Raw genomic sequence first — 15,521 nt, 5'->3', positions numbered from 1 at the left:
AGCTGTGAGATAATTAGCATGATTTTGCTCTGTAATCTAAGAAATACGATATAGGTTTGTATATTTTGTAATGAGGATTTTGCCTGAGAAACATTTGTCATTTGAAGGTGGTTATCTGTCTGAATTTGATTCTACTCCCTTCTAGTTAGTACTTTCTTTAATCAAACAGTGCCTAGAAAATTTAATCAGTTTCTGTTTGGTAGTTCATAAATCAGGGAAAAGTGGTGGTGGGTAGCAACCAGAGAGCAATTTGGTAGTGAGGGTAGGTAGTTTCTTAGCTTTCTCTTTTAGATCCAGTAACATAGAATTACAGAATTTTAGAACAGGAAGGATGAGATCATCTTCCCCCTCTTCTTGATTTTAAAGATGAGGAAACTGAGAGCCAGAGGAAAATGAATGACTTAACTCAGTTTACTCGCCTGGTTTGGCACAATGTTTTTGGATTTCAGACCTCTTAACTCCCATCTCACAGCAGTCTTTATTAATTCTGATTTTAAGTGCTTCTTTTGATAAGAAATTCTGTCATATTGTGTATGTATCTTATTTCCTTATTTATTTATTTACTTTTTCATCTCTTTCTCTTGGATAATATCTATTCTCCTCCACCCTCTTTAGTTAATATATATTGCTTATTTGATAGTTTGCAAGACCAAAAGTCATTTCTATGGTCTGTTTTAAATGGATTTTAAAAATCTTAATCAATTGCAGTTTGTTTCATATTTATTGTCTTCCTAGTTAAAAAACTTGTTATGTAAAAAAATTGTTAAACCTTAAGTGTGCCAGTTTGAATATATTATGTTCCCCAAAATGCCATTATCTTTGATGCAATCTTGTGGGGCAGACATATTAGTGGGGATTAAGTTGGAACCTTTGAATAAGATTGTTTCCGTGGAAATGTGCCCCACCCAACTGTGGCTGGTAATCTGATTGGGTGATTTCCATGGAGGTGTGGCCCTGCCCATTCAGCATGGGCCTTGATTAGTTTACTGGAGCACTATATAAGCTCAGACAGAAGGAGTGAGCTTGCCACAGCCAAGAGGGACACTTTGAAGAATGCACAGAAAGCTGAGAGAGTAGCTGCAGATGAGAGACAGTTTGAAGATGGCCGTTGAAAGCAGACTCTTGCTCCGGAGAAGCTAAGAGAGGACAAACACCCCAAGAGCAACTGAGAGTGACATTTTGAAGAGGAGCTGCGGCCTACAGAGGAACATCCTGGGAGAAAGCCATTTTTGAAACCAGAACTTGGAGCCAACATCAGCCACATACATGCCTTCCCAGCTAACAGAGGTTTTCTGTATGCCATTGTCCATCCTCCAGTGAAGGTACCCGATTGTCAATGCATGGTTGGACACTTTATGGCCTTAAGACTGTAACTGTGTAGCCAAATAAACCCCTTTTATAAAAGCCAATCCATTTCTGGTGTTTTGCATTCCAGCAGCATTAGCAAACTAGAACAGTAAGAAAATTGACTTTCTTACTTAATTACTTATCATTTTTTCCTATTGTCTAATTTATGATGTTTACCTGTGATTGAAAAGGATAGCATTGTTATAGTTGATTGCCTGTTTTTATAGGAGATTGTTTAAATAATGGCTCAATGAAACCAGTACAAGTTAGTATTCATTAAGGTTAGGTTAACAGGGGAATTCTACCAAACTTTCCAGAAAGAACTGACACCAATCTTACTCAAACTCTTTCAAAACATTGAAGAAAATGGAACACTACCTAACTCATTTTATGAAGCTGACATCAATCTAATACCAAAACCAGGCAAAGATGCTACAAAAAAGGAAAACTACCGGCCAGTCTCCCTAATGAATATAGATGCAAAAATCCTCAACAAAATACTTGCAAATCGAATCCAAAGACACATTAAAAAAAATCATACACCATGACCAAGTGGGGTTCATTTCAGGCATGCAAGGATGGTTCAACATAAGAAAATCAATCAATGTATTACAACACATTAACAATTTGAAAGGGAAAAATCAATTGATCATCTCAATAGATGCTGAAAAGGCATTTGACAAAATCCAACATCCGTTTTTGATAAAAACGCTTCGAAAGGTAGGAATTGAAGGAAACTTCCTTAATATGATAAAGAGCATATATGAAAAACCCACAGCCAGCATAGTACTCAATGGTGAGAGACTGAAAGCCTTCCCTCTAAGATCAGGAACAAAACAAGGATGCCCGCTATCACACTGGTATTCAACATTGTGCTGGAAGTGCTAGCCAGGGCAATCTGGCAAGACAAAGAAATAAAAGGCATCCAAATTGGAAAAGAAGAAGTAAAACTGTCATTGTTTGTGGATGATATGATCTTATATCTAGAAAACCCTGAGAAATCGACGATACAGCTACTAGAGCTAATAAACAAATTTAGCAAAGTAGCGGGATACAAGGTTAATGCACATAAGTCAGTAATGTTTCTATATGCTAGAAATGAACAAACTGAAGAGACACTCAAGAAAAAGATACCGTTTTCAATAGCAGCTAAAAAAATCAAGTACCTAGGAATAAACTTAACCAAAGATGTAAAAGACCTATACAAAGAAAACTGCATAGCTCTACTAAAAGAAATAGAAGGGGACCTTAAAAGATGGAAAAATATTCCATGTTCATGGATAGGAAGGCTAAATGTCATTAAGATGTCAATTCTACCCAAACTCATCTACAGATTCAGTGCAATCCCAATCAAAATTCCAACAACCTACTTTGCAGACTTGGAAAAGCTAGTTATCAAATTTATTTGGAAAGGGAAGATGCCTCGAATTGCTAAAGACACTCTAAAAAAGAAAAACAAAGTGGGAGGACTTACACTCCCTGACTTTGAAGCTTATTATAAAGCCACAGTTGTCAAAACACCATGGTACTGGCACAAAGATAGACATATAGATCAATGGAATCGAATTGAGAATTCGGAGATAGACCCCCAGATCTATGGCCGACTGATCTTTGATAAGGCCCCCAAAGTCACTGAACTGGGTCATAATGGTCTTTTCAACAAATGGGGCTGGGAGAGTTGGATATCCATATCCAAAAGAATGAAAGAGGACCCCTACCTCACACCCTACACAAAAATTAACTCAAAATGGACCAAAGATCTTAATATAAAAGAAAGTACCATAAAACTCCTAGAAGATAATGTAGGAAAACATCTTCAAGACCTTGTATTAGGCGGACACTTCTTAGACTTTACACCCAAAGCACAAGCAACAAAAGAAAAAAATAGGTAAATGGGAACTCCTCAAGCTTAGAAGTTTCTGTACCTCAAAGGAGTTTCTCAAAAACGTAAAGAGGCAGCCAACTCAATGGGAAAAAATTTTTGGAAACCATGTATCTGACAAAAGACTGATATCTTGCATATATAAAGAAATCCTACAACTCAATGACAGTAGTATAGGCAGCCCAGTTATAAAATGGGCAAAAGATATGAAAAGACAGTTCTCTGAAGAGGAAATACAAATGGCCAAGAAACACATGAAAAAATGTTCAGCTTCACTAGCTATTAGAGAGATGCAAATTAAGACCACAATGAGATACCATCTAACACCGGTTAGAATGGCTGCCATTAAACAAACAGGGAGCTACAAATGCTGGAGGGGATGTGGAGAAATTGAAACTCTTATTCATTGTTGGTGGGACTGTATAATGGTTCAGCCACTCTGGAAGTCATTCTGGCAGTTCCTTAGAAAACCAGATATAGAGTTACCATTCGACCCAGCGATTGCACTTCTCGGTATATACCCGGAAGATCGGAAAGCAGTAACACGAACAGATATCTGCACGCCAGTGTTCATAGCAGCATTATTCACAGTTGCCAAGAGATGGAAACAACCCAAATGTCCTTCAACAGATGAGTGGATAAATAAAATGTGGTATCCCACACGGTGGAATACTGCACAGCAGTAAGAAGGAACGATCTCGTGGAACATATGACAACATGGGTGAACCTTGAAGACATAATGTTGAGCGAAATAAGCCAGGCACAAAAAGAGAAATACTACATGCTACCACTAATGTGAACTTTGAAAAATGTAAAACAAATGGTTTATAATGTAGAATGTAGGGGAACTAGCAATAAAGAGCAATTAAGGAAGGGGGAACAATAATCCAAGAAGAACAGATAAGCTATCATGGGTAAATTTAACATTCTGGGAATGCCCAGGAATGACTATGGTCTGTTAATTTCTGATGGATATAGTAGGAGCAAGTTCACAGAAATGTTGCTGTATTAGGTAAGTTTCTTGGGGTAGAGTAGGAACATGTTGGAAGTAAAGTAGTTGTCTTAGGTTAGTTGTCTTTTTCTTACTCCCGTGTTATGGTCTCTTTGAAATATTCTTTTATTTATTTTTTAAATTTTTTTTAATTTTTAAAATTTTCATACAGTTGATTTAAAAAAAAAAGTTAAAAAAAAAAAACAAGGAAAAAAAAATGTAGTGCCCCCTTGAGGAGCCTGTGGAGAATGCAGGGGTATTGGCCTACCTGACCTTGATGGTTGCTAACATGACCACAGACATAGGGGACTGGTGGTTTGATGGGTTGAGCCCTCTACCACAGGATTCACCCTTGGGATGACTGTTGCTGGAAAGGAGAGGCTGGGCCTCCGTATAATTGTGCCTGAGAGCCTCCTCCCGAATGCCTCTTTGTTGCTCAGATGTGGCCCTCTCTCTCTACCTAAGCCAACTTGAAAGGTGAAATCACTGCCCTCCCCACTACGTGGGATCAGACACCCAAGGGAGTGAATCTCCCTGGCAACGTGGAATGTGACTCCCGGGAGGAATGTAGACCCGGCATCGTGGGACGGAGAACATCTTCTTGACCAAAAGGGGGATGTGAAAGGAAATGAAATAAGCTTCAGTGGCAGAGAGATTCCAAAAGGAGCCGAGAGGTCACTGATGGGCACTCTTACACACAATTTAGACAACCCTTCTTAGATTCTAAAGAATTGGGGTAGCTGGTGGTAGATACCTGAAACTATCAAAGTATAACCCAGAACCCATGAATCTCGAAGACAATTGTATAAAAATGTAGCTTATGAGGGGTGACAGTGGGATTGGGAAAGCCATAAGGACCACACTCCCCTTTGTCTAGTTTATGGATGGATGAGTAGAAAAATAGGGGAAGGAAAGAAACAAACAGACAGACAAAGGTACCCAGTGTTCTTTTTTACTTTAATTGCTCTTTTTCACTTTAATTATTCTTGTTATTTTTGTGTTTGTGCTAATGAAGTTGTCAGGGATTGATTTAGGTGATGAATGTACAACTATGTAATGGTACTGTGAGCAATCGAAAGTACGATTTGTTTTGTATGACTGCGTGGTATGTGAATATATCTCAATAAAATGAAGATTAAAAAAAGGTTAGGTTAGCACAGTTTTGCAAGCTGGAAGTTTATTTCCATATAGATTTCAGTCAGAAAGATCAACAGTGTATTTCATCAGGAATGGTATTGGGAATGTATTTCAACTTTTGTATAATTATAAGGCACTAGTCCCTAGAATGCTGTGTGTGGTGCTAGTTTCTTCGCCTCCTGAAAAGTATTTTATGGGCATGATAAAGGCACACTAAGTGAATAGGAATATGAGAACTTTCAGACTGTAAATGTCAGATTTTATTACTTTGAAATGATAAGGAGGGAATATGATTGTTAAACTTTGCTGAGAGCTTGGCCCCTGGAAAATGTTTTAATAATGTTTGAAATTTATACCCAATCATGGATGGACTGGTCATGGAAATATGGGGATATTTCCATTAAGTTCTAGATTTTTTTATAAAAAGGGAAAGATGTGTGTCAAAGTTGAGTGAGCTAAGGTTAGTTAAAGGGAAGTACTGTTTCACTGAGATGACACTACCCTAACGGATGTTAGTCTGAAAATGTAAAAGCAAACTGGTGGATGAGTGTTACGACTTTCCCTAGCCTCCAGTTTCCCTATATACATGTGCTGATCAGTACTAATCTGAAAATTCTCTGCAGATCTCTGGGGCTTTCTCTGTGTGGCACTCTCTCTCTCTTTTTTTTTTTTCTTTTTTACATTTTCTTTTATTTATTTTATTTTATTTTGAAATAAATTCAAAGTTACAGGAACAGTTGCAAAAACAGTACAAACCCCATACACAGAACTCCAGCATACCCTGACCCCCCTCCCCTGATACCCCACTCCACCAACTTTAACATGCTGTCACACCACTATTTCTTTCCCTCCCTCTCTATCATCCATCATCTATTGCTGTGTCTTCTGAACATATGAGAGCTAGCTGCACACATCCTTGAACAAACACTATAATTCACATATACAATTCCCATGAACAAGAACATTCTTTTATGCAATCCCATTAAACGCAGCCAAGAAGTACAAGAGATTCAACATTGATACAAAGCTTACATTATATATTTCCTTTTTTTTTTCTTATGTCTCAGCTGTGTCCCTTTGAGCCTCCTCTCCTCTATCCTCAGATCCCATCCAGGATCATCCTTGGCATTCAATTGTCATCTATTTAGACTTTTCTTTTTTTTTTTTTCTCAATTGTGGAAACATATATACAGCCTAAATCTTCCTATTCCACCCCCTCCCTAGCCTTCCATTAGTGGGATTAATCACATTTAGAATGTTGTAATGTGATGACCGTCCCACCCTCCATTACTAGAAATTTCTCTTCACCTCAGACAGCAACCCTACACTCATTTCTTAACTCCCCATTGCTCTTTCCCCCATTTCTCTTAACCTATACTCAACTTTTCATCTCTATGGTCACATTCTCTGATAATTTCTTTGTGTTTACTGTGGGGCTTAAAATTAAACTCTTAAATCCATAACAATCTTGTTTTTCTTTGATACCAACTTAATTTCAATAGGACACATAAACTATGTACCTGTACTCCTCCATTCCCCCACCTTTATATAGTTCTTGTCAAAAATTACAAATTTTACATTGAATTCAAAACCACTGATTTGTCATTAGAGTTTGTGTATTTTATATCCTGTAGGAAGTAAATAGTGGAGTTACAATTCAATAGTTATTGACTTCTATTTGTATTCCATTGTGGTCAAAGATTGTGCTTTGAATATGTTCAATTTTTTTTTTTTTTTTAAATTTATTGAGGCTTGTTTTATGTCCCAGCATACGGTCCATTCTGGAGAAAGATCTGTGATCACTAGAGAAAAATGGGTGTCCTGGTGATTTGGGATGTAAGATTCTATATATGTCTGTTAAAATTCTCTATCTTTTTCTCCTTTCTTTGTTTCTCTGTCGATAGGGCTCCCTTTATTATCTGAAGTAGGGCAGGTCTTTTATTGGCAAACTCTCTCAGCATTTGTTTGTCTGTGAAAAATTTAAGCTCTCCCTCAAATCTGAAGGAGAGTTTTGCTGGATAAAGTATTCTTGGTTGGAAATCTTTCTCTCTCAGAGTTTTTAATATGTCATGCCACTGCCTTCTCACCTCCAGGGTGGCCGCTGAGTAGTCACAACTTAGTCTTATGTTGTTTCCTTTGTATGTGGTGAATTGCTTTTCTCTTGCTGCTTTCAGAACTTGCTCCTTCTCTTCAGTATTTGAGAGTCTGATCAAAATATGTCTTGGAGTGGGTTTATTTGGATTTATTCTATTTGGAGTTCGCTGGGCATTTATGCTTTGTGTATTTATATTGTGTAGAAGGTTTGGGAAGTTTTCCCCAACAATTTCTTTGAATACTCTTTCTAGACCTTTACCCTTCTCTTCCCCTTCTGGGACTCCAATGAGTCTTAAATTTGGATATTTTATTTTATCTATCATATCCCTGAGATCCTTTTTGATTTCTTCGATTTTTTTCTCCATTCTTTCTTTTGTTCTTTCATTTTCTGTTCTGTGGACCTCTAGGACACTGAGTCATTGTTCAGCTTCCTCTAATCTTGTATTATGAGTATCCAGAGTCTTTTTAATTTGTCCAACAATTTCTTTTATTTCCATAAGATCTTCTGTTTTTTTATTTACTCTTGCAATTTCTTCTTTATGCTCTTCTAGGGTCTTCTTTATGTACCTTTTATCCTGTTCCATGGTCTTCTTCATGTCTTTTATATCCTGTGCCATGTTTTCATTCCTCAATTGTGATTGTTTGATTAGATTACTTGTGCCAAATACTGTGTCTCTTCTGATATTTTGATTAGGGTGTTTGGGATCAGGTCCTCCATATAGTCTGGTTTTATCATATGCATTAAGATTTTCTGTTGTTTTTGGCCTCTTGGCATTTGCTTTGCTTGATAGGGTTCTTTCAAGTTGCAAAAAAAAAAAAAAAAAAAAATCAATCTAAGTTTTCAGAAATGCAAGTTGGTGGCGTACACTTTCTCCCCCTAACCAGCAGGTGGCGCCTGCAAGTCACCTATACCCCTCAAGTCAGTTCTCCCTAACTCTGTCTCTGTGGTGTGTGGGGAAATGATTTTTGTGGGATTCAGTTGGTGAATCCAGTTTGGGTTTGTTGTTGGAGGTATCCTGCCTGAACCAGGTGCATGTGTCTGGGTGGTCAGGGAGGCAGGGCCGCTTTAATATTCAAACCTCCCACGTGTTCCCGGACCTTCATTTCAGTTTTGCCTCAGATTTTCTCTGTCGCTGACCCACAAACCACTGGCATTGACGTAGCATCCCTAGGTTTTCTGAGCAGGCCTCTCTTCTTAGCTACGATCTTCCAGGACCTCTGCTGAGGGAAGGCTGTCCTTCGTCACTAGTGCACGTCATCCCTCAAGGGAAGCCCCGGGCCACCGGGCCATGCAGGGACCCTCTCTGTCTGATGCAAAGATTAGCCCATAATTCTTGACTGGTGTAAGTTCTGAATGAAAGGCAGGTAGTAGAGCTGGGCCCCCACCCCTTTCCTCTTAGAGAAGATAGATGCCTTAGGGGGAGGTCAGTAGCATTTCAGTGGTCTCTCTCTGCCTGTGCCACACCCTTTTCTGGGTCACAGTAACGGGAACTGAAAATAGCCAAGGCTTTCTCCACTGAGTTGAAAAAGGAACAGATCTAGTCCGAGGCGACCCTCCAGCTCTCCAGGGTCAGTCGTCACCCAAAGCCTCTGTCTATTTGTTGGGGATTCGTACCTCATAGTGAGCAGTTCACACTCGCTAATTAAAACCCCAGTTGGAGCTCAGTTGAGCTATATTTGCTTGCTGGGAGAAAGGTTCTCTTTGGCACCAGGAGGCTTTGTAGCTTGGGCTGTGGGGGAGGGGTCTCCCGGTTTGGATCCGCAGTTCTTGCTTACAGATTTTATGCTGTGATCTTTGGCTTCCTCCCAAGTCAGGTTGGTGTATGATGAGTGGACGGTCACGTCTGTCCCCCTGCAGTTATTCCGGATTATTTACTAGTTGTTTCTGGTTTTTTTTAGTTGTTCCAGGGGGACTACTTAGCTTCCACTCCTCTCTATGCCGCCATCTTAGAGCCTCACTGGCCGGCACTCTCTTTTATATGTAGCACTCTCTTTTTCTTACACTCTTTGAATTTTAGCCACCTTGGCTTCTGTTTCTGTTTGCTAAAGCTGCTGGAATGCAGTGTACCAGAAATGGGTTGGGCTTTTACAATGGAGATTTATTAGCTTACAAATTTACAGTTCTTAGCCAGGAAAATGTCTCAATTAAGGCATCAATAGGATGATACATGGACTCTGAAGACAGCTGCTGGTATCCAGGACACATCTTTCACATGGAAAGGCACATGACTGGCATCTGCTGGTCCTTTGCTCTCGGTTTTGTTGCATTCAGCTTCTGGTTCCATTGTCTTCCCCTCTGTGCTTCTGTGGGTCCTCTCTTAGCTTCTCCAGGGCTTTTCTCTATTAGCTTCTCTTAGCTTCTCTGGGGCTTCTCTGAGCTCTCTGGGCTTTTTCTATGTGTCCTTTATCCTCCTATAAAGATTTCCCATAAGGGGATTAAGACCCACCTTGAATGGGGTGGGTTGCACCTCAATTGAAATAACCTAATGAAAAGGTCTCATCTACAATAGGTCTGCACCCACAGGAATGGATTAAAAGAACATGGCCTTTTCTGGGATACCTAACAGCTTCAAACTAGCATAGCCTCCCACAACTGAATTCTGCAATTGTGTGTCCTCACCTCAGGCTGCTGGACTCTGTTTAGGTTCCCCATCCCTCTGCTGCAGCCTGGAGAATTTCTCCAGGCAGTAATCTGGGAACAGTTATAGAGTTCATCTTGTTTATCTCTCTCCTCACTGGAATCACTGTTTTATACCACCTTTGTCCAGTGTATGAAAGCCATTTTTTTCATATTTTTCCAGTTTTTTAGTTGCTTAAAGTGGGCAAGTCAGTCTGATCTCTATTACTCCATCATGGTTGGAAGCAATCATCTGTATATAGAAAGCCATTGATAGTATAAAATACTGTTAATTACCTTATGTGCCTGAGGAATATTAGGTGAGGTGTCCTCTGTCCCAGAAGGGAGTTACCTTACATTTGAGTCTTTATAAAGTTTCTCATAAACTTTCTAAAGATGATTTCTAAATTACTTTGTGCAGTAAATAACTCAGGGGAACACATTGGCTTGTAATGTCTTTAGTCAGTGCCCGTTTGGATGTTTATGGAGGATGTAATTGGTTTGGAATTTAACACGTTAAATAATCCTGTGAGTATGACAGGATGAACAAAAAATGTGACTGTACTCAGAATGAAGTCCCTAACATCTAAGATGATTGCTAAGAGTTTGACTAAATTTTTTTCTGAATTTTGAATGGAATGAAATAATGTATTTAGATACATTATTTTAATACTGTGTATTAAGTATTTATTTGTTAAGCAAATCAATAAATTTAAAGTAGATATTTGATTATTTCATCTATATTCCTATAGGTATATTCAAGTTTGCAAAACTTTTAAAATAGCTTTTATTGGAATAATGAGGTATCTCATTTTCAGGGTCATTTCAGGCAGTTTTCACTTTTGTAATCACCTATAGTTTAAACATTAGAAAGGCTCTATATGAATTCAACAAGTATTTGAGTCCCTATTATATTCTGCTCACTATACCACCCCTCAGGTGCTGGGGAAAAAGTGTACATGAGATATTCTTGAGTTTTGCCCTGTTAGAGCTTAGCGTGCAAGAAGTTTAGAAATTGAAACACGAATTTTATAAGTGGAAGGGCTCTTAGAATCCATCATGTTTTATATTTTATAAAAGGGGAAATTGAGACCCCCTCCAAAAAAAGAAAATGACTCCTTAAAGTTATATAACCTGTTAGTTGACTGAAACAGTATTTCTCACTCTTGGTATAGTGATTTATATATCCACTGTTATAAGATCTGCCAGACTTAAGGATGCCTTCTCTCTCTGGGCTAGACTATTTTAGATAAGATAAAAAATTCACGTAAGAGAGAAACCAGCTGTAGGGCTTCACATTCCTCTTTATTTTCCCTCACAAAATGGAATGCCCAGTCAGTACTTAGATACTGCCAATCTTGTTTTCAGTATTCTGCCTAAAAATGATGAAATTTAATTATTTCGGGAGTCATGAGCTTTGAGTGGACTTACTCTTTTATTTTGGGAGCAAGTAATCGTTGAGCTGGGTGTGAGTCTTCAATTGAGTATGTAGTTTCCAGGCTGTTTGTCATGCATGGGGGTACAGATATGTTGGCCCATGATGAAATTTACTTCTGCTCATCTCCAAACCTTTTAGCTATATAGATATTGGTTTGTGGCTAGCATTTAGTGAACACTTAACAAGATTGACATTATTCTAAGTGCTATACATGTATTATTTCATTTGAACTTCACAACAGCCCCAATAGACTTATGTTCAGGTAAAGTCCCACTAGACCTGTCTCAGATATATCCTATTAGGCTGTAAACGAAAGGCTACCACCTCATACATAGCAATGATAGTAATATAGTAATAATGATGATGCTTACTATGGGATTGGCACTTTACTAAGTGATATGCATGTATTAACTCTTACAATCCTTGTAGTGAAACTTGGTTTAGCGTAAAAGTTGCTGATGCAGGTCGTGGGTACTTTAAATGTTAGGGGTAGGAGTAGGGTATAAAATGTGAGAACAGACTGGTTTCAATTTGAGGTCATTCATAATATCTGTGGACTATGAGAGACATTATGGACAAATATTGCAGGTAATACTCTTCCCTACTATACATTTTTATAGGGAGGTGTAGCTTAAGCTTATGAGACTGAAAGTCAGTTGCATCCCTCTGCCTTGTCCTCTGTTAGCCTGTCTAGCTCTACTCTCAGTGATTTTGAGGACAGGATATGAACTTACAAAGTTATGTTACCTCTGGGTTAAAAATGAAATCTTCTTGAGGGAGTTTCAAATGATACAGAGTTATAACTGTTTTTGTGGTGTTGAATTTTTTGAGGAGTAATTGGGTGAAATGGGTTTAGTAAGTCACTAAAGTTTAAATCTGGCTTCATTAATAAAATGTTACTTTTTTTTAAGTAAAGAGAGAAAAGGTAATATTTTAAATTATTACAGTTTATTCTTCCTGCTCCCCTTCTCAAAAACATCACATGGAATATTCCATTCATTACTGCCTGAGAAAGTCATTACTTTACAAGCTGCAGTTGCTGAAATGGTTTAGTAGAAGAAATGTGTGCTTACATTTGTTTTAGTGATTTTGTTTTGTAGTTGTTTTTTGAATATTCAAACTGTAGCAAACAAGGAGGAGCAGATTTAAATTTATTGGTCGGGGAAACCTCTTTGTGGAGCATTTCATCAGATGACTTTGTCAGTCTCCTATCTTGAAAAGAGGGATTAATGAAATGCATCTGAAGCAGCAGTTAACTCATGTGGAACAAACCCTGACATCTTCCACAGTGTGTTTTGTGGGATAATTTCAAGTTCTTCGGAAACAGATTACATAAAGAAGATTGTAGAGCACGTGACACATTCTGGTTTCTTGTATTTCAGATAGTAGAAAAATTGCTATCTCTAAGAATGGATCCTAGAGAGATCTTGTCACAGTTATAACTTTTGATCTATGGCTTTATCTCACAACTTAATTTTTAATTTTAATTTTTTGTTCAAATAGGTAACTTAAAATAGTTTTGCAATAAACTGCTTTATGTATAAAATACTATTGTAATGGTAGAGTAATGGATTGCCTGTGCATTGTAACCACAAAGGTAAGATAAAATGTTTTCTACATTTCATTGTTAGTGACAGAATTTGAGACCTTTTGTTCATAATGTATTTTAAAAATAAGTTGTAACCATTGTTATGTATTTGAAAAGAAATACTTAAATCCATGTGATGCTTAGTTTATATCCTTTAAGAAAGGTAGTATTCTGAAATGTTTTTCAGATAGCTAAAAATAGTGTGTTGCAATTTTTTTCCTGAGAATTTACAGACAGCTTTTCTCCTACCAACAAGGTTGTTTAAAAAGCCTTGATTATATTTTTCTTCTAGTAAGTATATATTCTCAATATGCTTTCTCTTCATTTTCTGTCCCAACATGCCGTGTTAGTTTAAAGTATAACTCATTTGAGAACATTTTCAATAGAACATCTGTTGAAAATTTAGTTAAATTTTTTTAAGAAGAGGATAATAGTCAAGTTCTGATTGTGTTGCCTTTGAAAATATGCTGATTTGAATTTAAATGATCAAACTTATACAAGTACTATTTCAAGTATTTGTTTTGAGATCTTGTTTGCTTGGTGTCCTCAAAGTGCAGCCTACTTTACTTAATCTCTAAGTTTGACTTCTTTTATTTCTGAGCACCAGTTTGTGGACATTGTGTGATTGTGTTATTATAGATTATAGACTTAGGGCATTTACATTTTGAATTTTTACGTTGGTTTTTACATTATGAAACAATTTATCATTTTGGTTTTTATTTCTATATACTTATGCCACAGATGATTATTAGATGGAATTGTTGAGATATTTTATGATGTTCAGTAATAAAAGAGTAAGTAAATTTGTAACTCCTGAAAGTAGGCTGTTCCTACTCCTGTATGGTGAATTATTTCTCACAAGAGGAAAAGAGGGAAAACTGATGTAAATTAGTTTTGTTTGCTCTTTGTTCATAGAGAGTTATAGTTGGGAGAGTAGGAGTTTTTGATTGGGTACAAGCATGCCCATTATGTGGTCACATCTCTTGTTTATAAATGAATCTTCTGTGTACCTCTAGGTGAACTATCTTACTGAAATATTCTTAAAGAATGTTGAAAGGGCACATAAGTCTGGAAAACAGGATTTTTTGTTTGTTTTCTCTGTGAGTTCTTTTCATGGTTGTCTGTGTTTGGTTCTCCTTGTGATTTACCTTTTATCACATCATTCATTTTAGTTTTTATTTTTGTATTGTAGCAAGGTTATTTGAAATGATCTGTCTCTTCTCTCTTCCTTATCCTCCTTGATTTAAGAAGTTTTGAGTTTGACTCTCCTTTTTTAGCAAAGCAGCGCTATTACTGCTAAAAGAAATTGGATGTAATCATTATCCTAAATTTTTTATAAATTTTTATTATGTAACTGTTAAAGCAAAAATAGAAAAAGATGTAGGTTGGAAATTAGGAAACCTAAAATATTATTTGTAGTTACTTTTGAAAGAGTTAAAATAATTTGCTCTATCATTAGAAATCAACCCTTTCAACATATTTAACCAGTGCCTGTAGCAGAAAGAGCCAAATTCTTGGTTTTCTTTTCAACAAAGCACTACAATGTCCTCAGGTCCCCCACCCCCCCACCCCTTCTCCCTTTTTTGATCTTTGGAATGTTCTATGGTTTTATATGTGTTTTTAAAGCTTGATGATGTAGTTGATGTAATTTTATCATGTTAATACTAAAACACCTTACAAAGTGAATTTTTTTTCATCCTCCGCCTCCCCTCTCTCCCACTTGTGTAGGCACGATGAACTAGGTAGGCATGTTGCATCACTGCTACCATGGATACTCTTAAGAACAGGCATGTGGGTTGAGCTAAAGCAATGATGATTAGTTTTCTGTTTTTTTTTTCCCCCATAACTGTATGGTTTTCAAAAACATTTGCAAATGACCGGGTTGTGAGTTGAGATGACTGAATCATCATTGCTACTGAACTGCCAAATTTTGTCTTCCGTTTACAGTAGCATTCATGCTGTTTACAAATTTAAGGTGATCATAATAGTTCTATTTTCCTTTTCTGATTAATATGTTTTAAACACAAATATGCAATAATTTACCCTTTTGGTTTCTATTTCTATATATTTATGATACCACATAGTGATTGTTAGATAGAATTGTTGAGATATTATATGATGTTCAGTAATAAAATAATTAGTAAATTTGTAAATTCTGAAAGCAGGTTGTTCCTACTCCTGTATGGTGAATTATTTCTCACAAGAGGAAAAGTGAGAAAATTGATGTATATTAGTTTTGTTTGCTTTTTCCTCACAGTTATAGTTCACACAGTAATGTTTGCTTTACCACTAGTGAAAATGTATTTTTAAAAATATTGTTATGAATTTTTAAATATTTTGAAGGGGAAAAGATCCTAATGAGGATTTCTGTCACAACATTATTTCTGATTATTGTTAGTATACTTACATAGATTTTTATGTAGTTTA

The 15,521-nt window shown here is 37.0% G+C and overlaps 1 protein-coding gene across 18 annotated transcripts in view; it reads left to right on the top strand.

Moving 5' to 3' along the window:
* DLG1 (discs large MAGUK scaffold protein 1) overlaps nt 1-15,521 on the top strand; it is a 369,115-nt gene that overhangs the window by 26,185 nt on the left and 327,409 nt on the right. The window lies entirely within an intron of this gene.

This window comes from Choloepus didactylus, chromosome 1, assembly GCF_015220235.1.
Source record: "Choloepus didactylus isolate mChoDid1 chromosome 1, mChoDid1.pri, whole genome shotgun sequence".
Classification (NCBI taxonomy): domain Eukaryota; kingdom Metazoa; phylum Chordata; class Mammalia; order Pilosa; family Megalonychidae; genus Choloepus; species Choloepus didactylus.
This window is presented reverse-complemented; position numbering and strand designations above follow the sequence as displayed.